The sequence below is a fragment of the Saimiri boliviensis genome, chromosome 2, assembly GCF_048565385.1.
Source record: "Saimiri boliviensis isolate mSaiBol1 chromosome 2, mSaiBol1.pri, whole genome shotgun sequence".
Taxonomy (NCBI): domain Eukaryota; kingdom Metazoa; phylum Chordata; class Mammalia; order Primates; family Cebidae; genus Saimiri; species Saimiri boliviensis.
The window spans coordinates 79315803-79329831 of record NC_133450.1 but is presented as its reverse complement, the minus strand read 5'-3'; the positions used below and the strand labels follow the sequence as shown (position 1 = coordinate 79329831).

Sequence of the window (14029 nt, the reverse complement as noted above, 5' to 3'; positions counted from 1 at the left end):
GTTTTCTGAGGCAATGTTAATTGCACATGTGTTTTTATGTATTACCTAATTGTCTCGAGGTCTTCAAATTACAGCTTGAACTTCCATTCAGTGCTTCAATTACTACGGGCTCTTTTGGGTACACTACGAATGTAGATTTGATGATTTGTCGAATTATTTGAATTTATCATATTGTGTTAATTTTATCTTGGAAGGTTTTCCTATATTTATTCATTGTATCTAATATTTGTCTCATTAATAATTATAAATTCTGGTATGGGTAACTTCTAATTATAAATATAAGTAATAATTACTTCAATTTTCTTTCCTTTTTATGATTGCCCTAGTATTTTAGACCATAAGCCACATTGTTTTGGATCCTAATTGTAAGAAATCAAAGTTTATGTTTTCTTTCCTTTTTTTTTTCTTTCTTTTTTTTTTCCTTTCTCATTTTTGATGCAGAGTCTTTCTCTGTTCTGCAGGCTGGAGTGCAGTGGCAGTCTTGGCTCAATGCAACCTCCACTTCCCAGGTTCAAGTGATTCTCCTGCCTCAGCCTCCCAAGTAGCCGGGACTACAAGCGCCACCCACCACCACGCCTGGCTAAATTTTATATTTTTATTAGAGACAGGGTTTCACCATGTTGGCCAGACTAGTCTCTAACTCCTGACCTCAGGTGATCCACCGCGGCCTCCCAAAGTGCTGGGATTACAGTTATGACCTACTGCCTACTGCACCTGACTGATTTACGCTTTCTTTTTAGAGAGGAGGATCTTTGAACTTTTTCTTTTTCTATAGTGTTTTAAGTGATATTTACTGTTGTTAAATAGTGTATCTTTGAAATCATGCAATTTAGTGTTTCTTTCCACAAGGCCAAGAAAACATTTTCAAAGGATTATAACGCAAAGGAGAGACTGGGCCACTTTTCTGGCCCTAGTTGTGGTTGATGATACTTGTATAAGTAAGTTAATATTTTGGCATATGAACTTGTCTCAGATACAACATTAACAGATTCTTTCTATTTAACTTTTTCCCTTTTACCTTCTGTTTCATTTTTCCTCTTTGTTGACCAATTGAAGCAATGACTTTAAAATTATTAAATTTCAAAAGAATGAAGTAACTGTCTGGAATGGTATGGGCCAAATCAAAGAAGGAAGATGCTAAAAAATGGTAATGCAACTGTTTGAGTAAAACAGCCCAGAAACATAAGGAGCTCAATTCTCAGGATGACCCAGAAGTGCCATCAAGATCCTGGTTATGGCATGGGTTTTAAAATCATAGTGATAATACAGATTTTAATCACATTTACAGTGCAGCTCTTGACACATTAACTCTTACTTCTTTGTGCCTTTTTTTCCCATAAACATAATAGGAATAACAAAGCCTGCTTCTGAATGTTGACATAAGAAATAAGTAAAATAATGAAGGCACAGTGATCATCACAGTGTCTAGCAAATAATGGGAATGTTAAATAGTAAGCAATTTGTATTCATTTGTACCTACCTCCTTAATTTGATATTTTATGACCAGATAGTATGAAACAAGCAAAACCTACCCTGGCAGTATAAGCAAAAAGTGACCTTTCTGTTTCAGAATATTTTAGTGAAGTTTCCCTCCATATTTAAAAGACAAGCATTGATGTAAAATTCAAACAACTCACGTAAGAAAAAGCTCAAATTAACCCTTGTGAAAAATGCTTCTTTCTGGAAGAAACTGCTTTGAAGATGATAAATGTAAAGCTGTCTACATGTGCAAATCTAGATGTGCAGTTTGCTGATGCAATGGCAGAATTAATCTGATAAAATAACACTATAAATCATGGCAAATGTACGCTGTGTAGGTGCTAAAAATTAAATTGACATTCTTGTCTCAGTTGTGAAAATTATGTATTATGGTTTAGGTTATGTCATGTAGTAAATGTTTCTGGTGGCGTACAGGAAGGAAAGGCATAAATCAAATATTTTTGACTAATGATTTAAATAAAGGTATAATTTGATTTAATTTGAATTTCATTTATTCTAACTGTAGTCAATTTCTGATTAGCTGCAAGTAGAGATGCACAAGGCAAACAATTCAAGTAGTTTAGGAACTGATGTAGCAACTGATGCCATGTCAGTCAAGGAGCTTCTGGTCTTCTGTTAATTGAAAAGAAATAAATTGGGTATGCATTGGAAATCATGGGCTAACTTTGGTGGTATTCCAGAGACGTCTTCATAGGTAATGACAGATTAGATTTATCACTTAAACGAATGAGTCATAGGCAGGTCTATGGAAAGAAAATAGCTTTGCTAGCTTATGAAGTAAAATTTTTTTTTAAAAAAAAGCACTTAAAAATTCACAGATATCTAATCTAGAGAAAACTGTGTTGGGCCACATTATGGCTTGCAAAAATATTCCCTGGCATTGGAACAAGTCCATACTTGGTTTCAATCCTGAAACAGTCACTTATTAGCTAAGCTATATTTACCAACTCACTTAACATCTCAGCATCAGCTTGGTCATCGGTTACAATAAGTGGGAATAATAACACTTTTAATTTACATTGTTGTAAAAAGGATTGGAGAATATATATGCAAAGCAAAGAGTAAGTGCTAAATAAATAGTAATTATTATAAATTGATGATGACAATGATGGTGATGATTACCCCTTGCCTACAAATTGCCCATTTTTGAGAACTCTTATAATTCTTTTTACCTAGGAGAGTGCTCTTGATGTTTGTTTTAAGCAGATTTCACTTATATATAAATAAATGTAAGCATAAAAGAATGTAATCTGAATTTCTAGAACCTTATATTTTTACTCTAATCTCTCAGCCCCTACCCAGGTTGGTACTATAAAAAGAGAGGGAACCTGCCTAGTTCATTTCCACTTTTAGTAAGTAGTCATCCAAGAACAGAGAAACCAAACTTTGATGGCTATCTCCTACAAAAAAAAAATTGAATAAAGTGAACATATTTAGAGATGACAAAGTATTTTCCAGCTTATAACCACAAAACAAGGGCATCTTATTTGTCAGTCCTTAAGCGGCCATGACTCAAGTTTCCATCTCTCTACTCTACAGTAAGTACGTTCTATTTTTTCTTTTTTTAAAATTTTCTTTCTTTTTTTTTTTTAGTCTTATTGATTGGCTCATTCATCTTACTTCCTCAAATACTTTTTAAATTCCCTAGAACCGGCTTAGATATTTTACATATCTGTAATGATGTCTCTTGTGGCTTAACCATCCATTTGGTTGGCTCCACTGCTGATCACCTCAACAGTTTGTGAAGTACTTATGTACAGGCTAAAATCTAAGATTACTTCTGTTCCATATGAGGGGACCAATACTTCACTTAATTTTCAACAGTGATAGCTGAAATGGTTTCAACATTTAAATAATTTTTGCAAAAGTTCAACAATAATTGAAGGAATATATGTACAGCACACATAGTAAAGTGCTGCTAGATGTGATCAGCCCACAAGTATGTAGATTTATATCCAGATGCATTTTTGGGTCAAATAGGGTATCCTTGTTCAGTTCCCTGATAACTGCCCTGAAGCAGGGGGTGAATTTCTTTTGTAGAACAATGTATTCTCTACTTGGAATCCAAGGTGATAACCACAAATTTAGAGAGGGGGAAAAAAATAACCTCATGGCCAGAGTGCAAGATTTTCCTTTTTAGCCCATACTTTTTGTCCTCTTTTCCAAGAATGATTTATGGCAGGTGTTTCCAAAGCTTTCAGAGGATTCACTCATCCTCACACCTTCAGACAAATTTGATTGATGAGCATCCATGCAGTAATCCAGCAGCACATAATTGTGTTATAGGAGCATCGTCCCTAAGCCTGGGTATTCTGTCACGTCTGGGGCACCATCAGACTGTTCCAAGTTGAGCCTCAGGGGTCCAGGCCACTCCTTTTCACTATTGTATCCATTGCTTTGGGATGAAAGTTGGACCTGAACATTATTTTTCTGTAATCTCTGTGAGACTACTTACCTACTTAATGAAATAACCGGTTGAAAAAGATTAAAAACAGGTATTCCCTCCAAGAGTATGTGATGATTTTCAGAGATACTAAAATCTAAATCCTTACATGAAAAAAATAAACCATTAGCTGACCTCAAATCAGAGCATGAGCATATATGGACACCCATTCACATTTACCAACCACACATACATAAATGTGGTTGGTAAATGTGAATGGGTGTCCATATATGAGGTGATAGATACATTAATTAGCTCAATTGTGGTAATCCTTTTACCATATATATATATATATATGAGTGAGATATATATATATATATATATATATATATATATATATATATATGATGTACTGAGGAGGATTTATATATATATATATATATATATATATATATATATATGTCATATATATGACATATATATAGTAAAAGGATTACCACAATTGAGCTAATTAATGTATCTATTGCCTCATAGTTACCATTGTGTGTGTGAGTTGAGAACACTTAAGATCTATCATCTTAGTAAATTAAACAGTACAGTATTATTAACTATAATCACCATGATATACTTTATATCTCTAGAACTTATTGATTCTGAATAATTAAAGGTTTAAATCCTTTGGCAAACATCTCCCAATTTCCTTTCCTGTCCCCCTCCAGCAACCTTCATTCTACTTTCTGCTTCTATGAGTTCAACTATTTAAGATTCTTTATATGAATGGGTTCATGCTGTATTTGTCATCCTGTCCCTGACTTCTTTCACTCAGCAGTCTTCCATATTCATTCATGTTGTTAGCAAACTTCTTTCTTTTTAAGGCTAAATAATATTGTCCCTATATAGCACATTTTCTTTGTTCATTCATCCATCAATGGACACTTAGGTTGACTGCATATCTTGGCTTTTGAGAATATTGTTGCAATAAACTTGAGTGTGCAGATATATCTTTGACATACTGATTTTAGTTCCTTTTGATATATACCCAGATATGGGATTTCTGGGTAATATGCTACTTCTATTTTCAATTTTTTGAGGAAACTTCATACTGTTTTTCATAATGGCAGTACCAGTTTACCTTCCCCCTAACAGTATATAAGAGTTACCTTTTCTCCACATCCTAATCAATACTTGTTATCTTTGATCATTTTGGCAATAACCATTCTAAAAGGTGTAAGCTGATATCTCGTGGTTTTGATTTGCATTTCCTTTATGATTAGTGATGCTGAGCATTTTTCCCGCATACCTATTAGCCATTTCTATGTTTTCTTGAAAAGATTCTTTTAAGCATAGCACATGCTTTTTCCTGGAATAATTGGTGAACACTTATTTTATATATGCATAGTTAAATTACATTATTTTTTGCTCTTTTTCAGAAAAAAAAGGAAAAACATCAAAGGCAAACTCGTGCGACAACCTCCTTGGAACAGAAAATTGCTTAACATTTTGAATTTACTGTCTTTCCATTTAACTTTCAGAAATTAAAAAAGAGAGCACAGCACCGTATGTAAACGTATTTAAGAGTCTTTATAAAAATATGCTGTTCATCACAAACATTCACATCTATAAGGGTAGACCCTTTTAAATGACATGCAGCTATCCCAAATAGCTTTCTTGATGGACTTAGAGAAAGACAAATTCTCCAGGTATATACCCTCCTTAGCTCATATCTTACCTCACCTAAGTATTCTTAATAAAATTAGAAAATGAGGTTTGTTATCTGCTGCAAACTGGGGAAAGCAGTCTCAGTCCAGGTCCCAAAGTTGGAGAGCAGAGTATTAGTGTGACTGTGCTCCACTTTCCTCACCTAATGGGCATCTTCATAGAAGACACAACCTGTAAAACTTTATGCAGTGGCTTTGCATCATGATGGCAGCTATAACTGTGGCATCAGGTATGTTTTGGGGAGTCTCTTTAACTTCCTATTTCCCCAAAGCTAGAGATTACACTTTTGGGTTCTTACTTATAATAAAGCATATTTGTTAATAAGGTTAATTTAGAATTTTTTGTAAGTAGCATAAAAATATTAAATTACTCTTTAGTCAAAATAGTTGGCTTCTTTAATATTCAAATTCTGAATTATACTTAGACATTAGCCCAGAGTTCAAGACTAGAAGCAGATGGGGAGAGTTGACTAATAGGAGGGAAAATCAAATTTATCCACTAATTTCCAGAGACTTTCACCACTACAAAAAATGTGAAGAGCAAAAGAAGCTTAACTGAAAACAACCAAATTTTCATCAACAGAAGAAGAAACAGATTGTATATTCATACAATAGAATACTATTGTAAGCCAAAAATAAAATTCCAAGGTCCCTCAACCATCTCAGTGGATTTCCTCCTCAGCCAGGATACTCTAACCTGGTAGACTGGTTTGAGCCATGATGGAAAGTGGGGGTAAAACATGCCTCATTATTAAACCCACCCACCCCGCCCCCAACATTAGCATCAACAGAGACCTTAAGTCTGATAAACATTTATGATCTATTTTCTCTGAAGCCTGCTACCTGAAGGTTTCATCTGCATGACAAAACTTTGGTCTCCACAACCTCTTATCGCAACCCTGACATTTCTTTCTGTTGATAATAACTCAACCCAATTGCCAATCAGACACTTTTTTAGTCTACCTATAACCTGGAAACCCCTTCTTCTTTTGAGTTCTCCCAACTTTCTAGACAAAACCAATGTAGTACTTAAATGTATTTGATTGATGTCTCATGTCTCCCTTATTAAAAGAAAAACTTCAGCCAAATTAAAGGAGCTTAACTGAGCAATCAATGATTCACAAATAAGGCAGTTTCCAGAATTATAGCAGACTCAGAGACACTCCAGTGCAGCCACATGGTGGAAGAAGATTTACAGACAAAAAAAAAGGGAAGTGAAGTACAAAAAAAGGAAAGAGAAGTACAAAGACAACTAGATTGGTTTACAGCTCAGTATTTGTTTTTTCTGAACACAATTCGGACACTTGGCAGTGTAAGAGTGGTTGAAGTAAGGTTGCAGGGATTGGCCAAGACTCAGCTATTGTTACAGGTGCATACTTCCATGTTAGGTTTTCACTGTTTTCTGCCTATTAAGTTAGGTGTAATTCATCCACAAGGACTCAAATATAGGAGTATGGAGTCCTTCTCAGGCGATATTCAGTTTGCTTTAACAATTCCCCACTTTTATCATCTTCTCAATTTTAAGAGATTGACCCAAAACTTTAGTCACTGATGTCAGTATTAACATTGTAAATTTACTTACTTCGTCTTAAAACCCACTGGGAAAGAGCAGAATGGTGAGTTTTATTAAGGTAGGAACAAGGACTGAGTAAAGGGTAATTCCTCGTGCTGGAATATACTGTTTATAGGAGAAACCCAAAATCTGGTTTGTCCTAGGATCTATGTGTTTCCTTAAAGTCTTAGTTTGATTATGGCATATTTAGCATGAGCAACTCCATTTTGGTTTGGTTTGGTTTGGTCTGCTGGGGTGCAGTGTATGAGCTCAATCTAAAACAATAGCCTCCTATAATTTTGTTTAAAAACAAATTGTCCCTTTTTGGTCAGTCCGCACTTAGTTGAGAGTGTGACCAAAACTTAGGGCCTTAGTGCCACTCTCGGCTACCATCATCTTGGTTTTTCAGTCTCATTATGTCAATCATAGTTTACAGTGTCCTCATGGTTGTACATTTCTTTCAGCTCTTATCATTCCAGTTGAAGAGACACCATTTGACATTCTAGAGATGGCTGTATGCAAATATTTAAAAACCTTGAGGGAATATAGCACATCGGGGAGGTCGGGGAAGCTATTAATATAACTATTGGGAGCATAATACCAAGAGTTAAGAGTATGCTCTTTACCCAGGGTCCCCATAATCCTTAATGCATGAGCAAACCTAATATCTCAACTAATTTAGATCAGATGTCTTGATCAATAATTCTTAAAGCCATTTTTATTTCCCAAAGATTACTAGTTACACAAACTAAAAGACATTACAGCTTTTACTTTTCTTTCAAAATATTAAGTGCTTAGTTTTCTTTAAGCCAATTATTTAAAGCTCTTTTATATAAACATCACACACACACAACACATATATAACTCCACAGACAGAAGAACAAGATCCAGTACTTGTAGGATTTTTCATTTGACAGTTTCTTAATTGACTTACTGGCCTCAGGGTGGAGCCTTTCAAGAAACAAGGCTAGGAAAAAAATGCATTTTTATGGCCTAATAAGCAGGCACAGCTGGAAGACAACGAATCCCCAAAATTAAGGGTCCCATTTTTATATCAGATCTTAGATCCCCAAAAAAAGGGAAATGTCACAGGAGAAGACAGTGTAATGCTTTCACCATGCATTTTATTGCATGGCAACCCAAAACCAATTAGCCTTTTTTTGCACATAGCCCCTCCCACATATGAGTCTTATTTTTCATTGGGGGTAGGAATGTTGCCATACCTTGCAGGTGGCTAACAGCATGTTTCTCTGATTCAAACATTCAGTCTTATAATCTCCCAGTAACTGCCATTACCCATCGCTAAAAGTATATTTAGCCTTAGATTTTCAGAGGGATCTATTCACCTCCCATTCCTGGGGTTTCATGAGGAAAAGACGGTGTTTTTCCAAAACCCAAGAGTCTGTGGTGCCTCCTGTTTCTCCCAAGGAGTCCCAGGATATTAGAACTTAAATATTCCACTTTTAATTAAGCTGACTTTTAACCATAGCTCTTTTTTAAAGTCCTTCTAAATTTCTTATTACTGGACTCTAGTTGTGCCAAATTGCAAATATTTCTGGTTTTTTAACTTTACCAAAGGTAACCTCCTAGGTGCTCAGACAAAGGATAATTCAAGATGGTTTGTAAAGGAGAAGAGAATCCACAAATGGTAAAGGTTACACAGGTATCAAACCAGAAAAGACTCATTCCCCAAGCTGGGAATTGAACCTCGCCCACCACTGTGAAAGAACAAAACCTTAGCTACTGAGCTATGGCACTGGGTAGTCTTCATTGCCCTTCTTGGAAAGAGTCTAGAATAGTTAATTTTGAGCTTGCAAAAGCTTTTAACTACTGAAGATAATTTTCAGTACTAACTATGGCATTAAACCCTAAAATTCTTGATCCCTGGAAGGCAGAGACCAAGAGAAAGTACCACCATATGGTTACAAAGTCAAGTTCCCTAAGACATAAAACCAGATGGAGACTTCATCCAGTTTTTTGTTTGTTTGTTTCAGGGAACTGCAGCAAAGTTTGTTACTGACCAGATTGTTGGGCCATCTTGAGAAGTGAGCTTACGTGATCCTAAGCTCATGTTCTATCCTAAGGTACCCCTCTTTATGACAGAACAACACAGAAAGACAAATTCATAGCACAAAATACACCAGATTTGCTGCAGCTCAAGACTAGGCTCAGAATTCTTCTCTGCATTAATCAAAACTTTACAAAGGAGACAAACAGTGATTGTTACAATTCATTTAACTGGTGTGCACAGAGAGAGAGAAAAGCCAGAAGTCTGACTGTTAAGAAATTCTTACCCTTTTGCTGGCATGTCAGGTTTCTGGTTTCCTCTTCCCTGAGTGGCCCCAGTGATCCTGCTTGCCGTATTATAGCTCCAGGGCCCGAGCTGCATCACAAAGGAAAATCATGGAAACATAGGCAAAAACCTCTCATTTTTGCAAGATGCTGCCCAAGAGGTTGCATGGGGTAACCAAATTAACATTTTCCATTCTGGCTAGAGCAAAATACAAGTGACAAAACATAGACATTAGCCACCCTACTTAGCACCCACTACTGAACTGGCAAGGCTCAAAGTTGCTTCTGATCAAGCCCCATCATCATTAATCCACTTTCAACCAAGAGAGACTTTACTGAGGGGACTGCCACTACACCAGTCCCTTCCTTTACTCAGGTAACATGTACCCCAGTACTTATCTACTGCCAGCCAATTGGAGCTGCAGTCTATTGCCTTTGGATCAAAATAGTAACTAAGCTAAAGGGTAAGCAGATTTAATTTTTAATCAGTTAATCACTTAATCTTTTGATTTGCCTTTCATAAAGTCTTAAAATATTGAAATTCTTTTAGAAGCTTCTGCATATCAATAGGAATCCCTAGATGACACAAATGTGGGAGTCTTAATTTTTAAACTATGCACCTCAGTGCATTGTTGTTCATTTGGTATGTTCCACTGTAAGTTATCTTTAGTAAGATTGGGCTGTTTCTGTAAGACTTTGCTGCCCCCTAGGCCTAATGTATAAGCTGGAAGGAACTCAGACTCAAAATTAAGGATCCCATTTTTACATAAAATATGGGCTTTACTCTCAGGTTTTCTTGATTAACTTAGCCAATATATATTTTTTCTACCTAAGTACACAAGAAAAATGAAATGAAGTGGTAGAATCCAAAAATTCCTGTGCACTTCTTAAAGCCAAATTTTACAACCCCTGCAATATTACCATTTACTAACAGGTTTTTCTGACTCAGTCAGAGGTAAGAGGCTTCTAACTACACTGGGCATAGTGGCTCATGCCTGTAATTGCAGCAATTTGGAAGGCCTAGGTGGGTAGATCACTTGAGGTTAGGAGTTCAAGATGAGCCTGGCTAACATGGTGAAACCCTGTCTCAACTAAAAATACAAAATTAGCCAGGTGTAGTGGTACATGCCTGTAATGCCAGCTATTTCAGGAGGCTGAAGCAGGAGAACTGTTTGAACTCAGGAAGCAGAGGTTTCAGTGAGCCAGGACTGTACCCCTGCACTCTGGCTTGGGTGACAGGGCAAGACTCCATCCCCCACCACCAAAAAAAAGAGGCCTCCAGCTGGATCCAAGTCAGTTAATGACCAGATCAAATCTGATCCTGGACCCAGTACAGTTTCTGTCTTGATTTTCAGACTGTTTGGATCATAAATTTGTTCAAAGAAACCCAGAGAGGTCAAAACATAAATCCGTGGAGCTCTGAAATCTGAGAGAGAACTTACCCATGATCCCCAGCCACTCTGAGAGATCAAAGGACACAGGCAGGTCTTTGCAGATACCTTGCTTGTTCACTCAGCACTCCTGGGGATTGTTAAGGCTCTACTTAAGATCCCACTTCCGACACCATCTGTTAAAGGAAAAACATCAGCTGAATTAAATTTAAAGAAGTTTAATTAAGCAGTCAAATTTGTGACTAGAGAAGTCCCTAGAATCATAGAAGATTCAGAGAGATTCCAGCGCAGCCACATGGTGAAAAATTTAGAGACCTAAAAAGGGAAATGAAGTACAGAAATTGGAGGTGAGAAACAACTGGATTGGTGATTGGTTACAGCTTAGTGTTTGCCTTAATTGAACACAATTTGAATACTCAGTAGTGTAAGAGTGGTTGAAGTATAGCTGCTGGGATTAGGCAATACTCAGCTAGTGTTACAGGTGCATACTCCCAAATTAAGTTTTCAATCTTGTCTACCTACTAAATTAGGTTGCAGTTTGTCTACAAGGATTCAAATATAGAAGTATGGAGTCCTTCTCAGGTCATATTTATTTTAACACCCTAAAATGTATAAAATCAACCTGAACCCCCAACCACCTTGGGCACATATTCTCAGGGTCTCCTGAGGAGGGCTGTGTCACATGCCATGGTCACTCATATTTGGCTCAGAATAAATTTCTTAAAATATTTTGTAGAGTTTGACTCTGGTAGTCAACACTGTTCAGTAATAAAAGAGAAAAAAAAAAAAACCATCAAGACACACAGCATCAGACAAATTTCAAAAACTTCACACTGAGTGAAAGAAGCTAGACCCAAAGATTACCTGTGCCATGGTTTCATTTATACGAAGTTCAAGCACTGGCAGAACTAACCTATGGTGATAGAAATCAAATCACCAGTTGCCTTATGTCTCAGCAATATTGATGGGAGAGGGGCATGAGAGAAGTTTATGTGGTGAAAGAAACGTTTTGTGTCTGGATTAAGATGTGTGTCACATGGTGCATACCTTTAATATGTATGTATTTCACTCTATACATGTAATTACTCATAGAATAAAATAAAACTGAATAGAAGTAAATAAGAGTAAAATGTTTTTATGCTACTCCAAAGAGGAGGTTTGCCTCCAAAAGAGAAGCATGAGGTTTGCTTTGAGCTATCACAAAAATAAGGCTTCTGATGCAAGAAAACATATCAGACAAAACATGGTTTCTCTAGGAATTAAGAAGCAGAAATAGATTTAAAAAACTGTTCTTGTGAATTTAGTGAAAAGCAAAGTAATATGAACATATTTACAGAACTCAGTATGATGCAACACACGTAACATGAATGTGCTTTTCCAATATGGTATTATCATTTTTAGTGCTGAATCTCTTCTCCCCTAAAACCTGGATATGCTATATTCTTTATACCAATTTCAATAAATAAATGAAAAATCTCATAGGAAGGAAGAAAGAAAAATCTCTCTTTGAATATACTCTAAAACCTGAATGTACAAATGGTACCTGTCAGTGTACTACGGAAAATACACTATTCACTTAAGTTGTTTAATTTGAATAGAATATAATAAAAAAAGCAATTTAACACTGTGGATAATATATACATAAACCAAAAGGGATAATTCTGTATGCAACCTGTAATGATTACCTTTTCTAGGCCTTAAGGGATGAAGGGCAGTATTAGTTATTGAAACTTGGAGACAAAAACGCTGTGTGGAGATAACTAGCTTCAAGACAGTAAGCTAAGACATGGGTGAGAGATACAAGCATATGGCTCAAGAAGGATATTACAGAAAGAAGATTATTAGTGGAGATAAGGCAATCAAATGGGGAAGAAAAATGGTGGAAACAAAGAGCAGGGAAGAGGACAACAGCATGTATAATGAGTCCAATCAGGCACTGGGGACAGGGAAGTGGGTGTGATTTTATAAATATTCTCTTTGTTTTATTTAACAACAAAATAGAAGGAGAAGTGAAATCCAATTAAGTGCACATGAATATACTGGTTTCTACTATGTGCAACTAAAGTTCAGTCATGTTGGAGATGGTGAAAGAGGTAAAACACACCTTTATAATTCTCCACCTGAGGAATGAAGGAGCCATGTACACAGTAATTTCCTGATTTTATTTATGGACTAAATGTTATATTAATGGCACAACTCACAATTACTTTTGCATCAGCCTAATACCTTGAGGCATTAACTTCCTGGTACTTCTTGCCTGCCAGGAAGAATATTCAGAGAATGGCCACAGGCTGGGAGATGTTGAGATAGAAATTTCTTTGGAATATATGGGACCCATCAACTGGTTGCAGGTGATTTCCAGAGCAGCCTTTAGAGATTTGTGTGAAGAATGCATAGCTTCTGTTACAGGTGGTAATCAAGAGACACAAGCTCTCCTGTGGACTTCTAAGGTGTGGGAGTTGATAATTTCTGAGACCAAAGAAAAATGCCATAAAAATAAAGCAGAATATGATAAGGAATGACTACAGGATAGGCCGTAGGAAAGAAGGGGAAAGAGGAAAGGCTAGTTTAGGTTCAGTTATTTTAGAAAAGTCTGCTTGAGGAGTAGGAATTTGAAACCAGTTCTGCAGAAACCTGGGGGTAGAACATTCCAAACAGAGCCAAATAGAACAACAAAGACTCAGAGAAGGGCGCAATCTTGGCAATAGGCTCAACAGTCAGAAAAAAAAAAAAAAAAAAAAAAAAAAAAGCAGAATAATGAGGGGATAGAGGTAAAAGATGAAATTGGAGAGGGGCTCACATTACAAGAATTTTATAGGACTTGGTGATTTAGATTTTATTCGGATATGTTGAGAATCCAAAAAAAAAAAAAAAAAAATGGCATGCTCTCATTCGTATTTTAAGTCAGTTGGTTTCTCTGTATAAAACAGATTTTTAGGGGGCAAGAAGGAAGGAATTGTTACAGGTACTTGAGAGGAAAGATGATGTTTGCTTGACTAGGTTGGTAGGAATTGAAGTAGAAAAAAGCAAGCAGATCAGAATTACTTTTGGATCTTTAGTTCATTTAAAGTGTTGATACATTGGAACATAGAAGATAAACATTTTACTTTTCATTCCTAAAAGGCAGAGTAATATAGGGACAAAAAACAAATTGTTGGAAGTTTAGGAAATGTGGTTTTTGACTTGACCTTAA

General features: G+C 36.2%; 1 long non-coding RNA gene across 1 annotated transcript in view; it reads right to left on the bottom strand.

Annotated features, from left to right (window-relative positions):
* LOC141582677 (uncharacterized) overlaps positions 1 to 14029 on the bottom strand; it is a 125359-nt gene that overhangs the window by 95020 nt on the left and 16310 nt on the right. Inside the window, exons 2-3 of the long non-coding RNA XR_012515562.1 lie at positions 10888 to 11012; positions 9448 to 9536 (exon numbers count right to left, since the gene is read on the bottom strand). This is a non-coding gene — a long non-coding RNA (uncharacterized LOC141582677). The remainder of the gene's footprint in view (positions 1 to 9447; positions 9537 to 10887; positions 11013 to 14029) is intronic.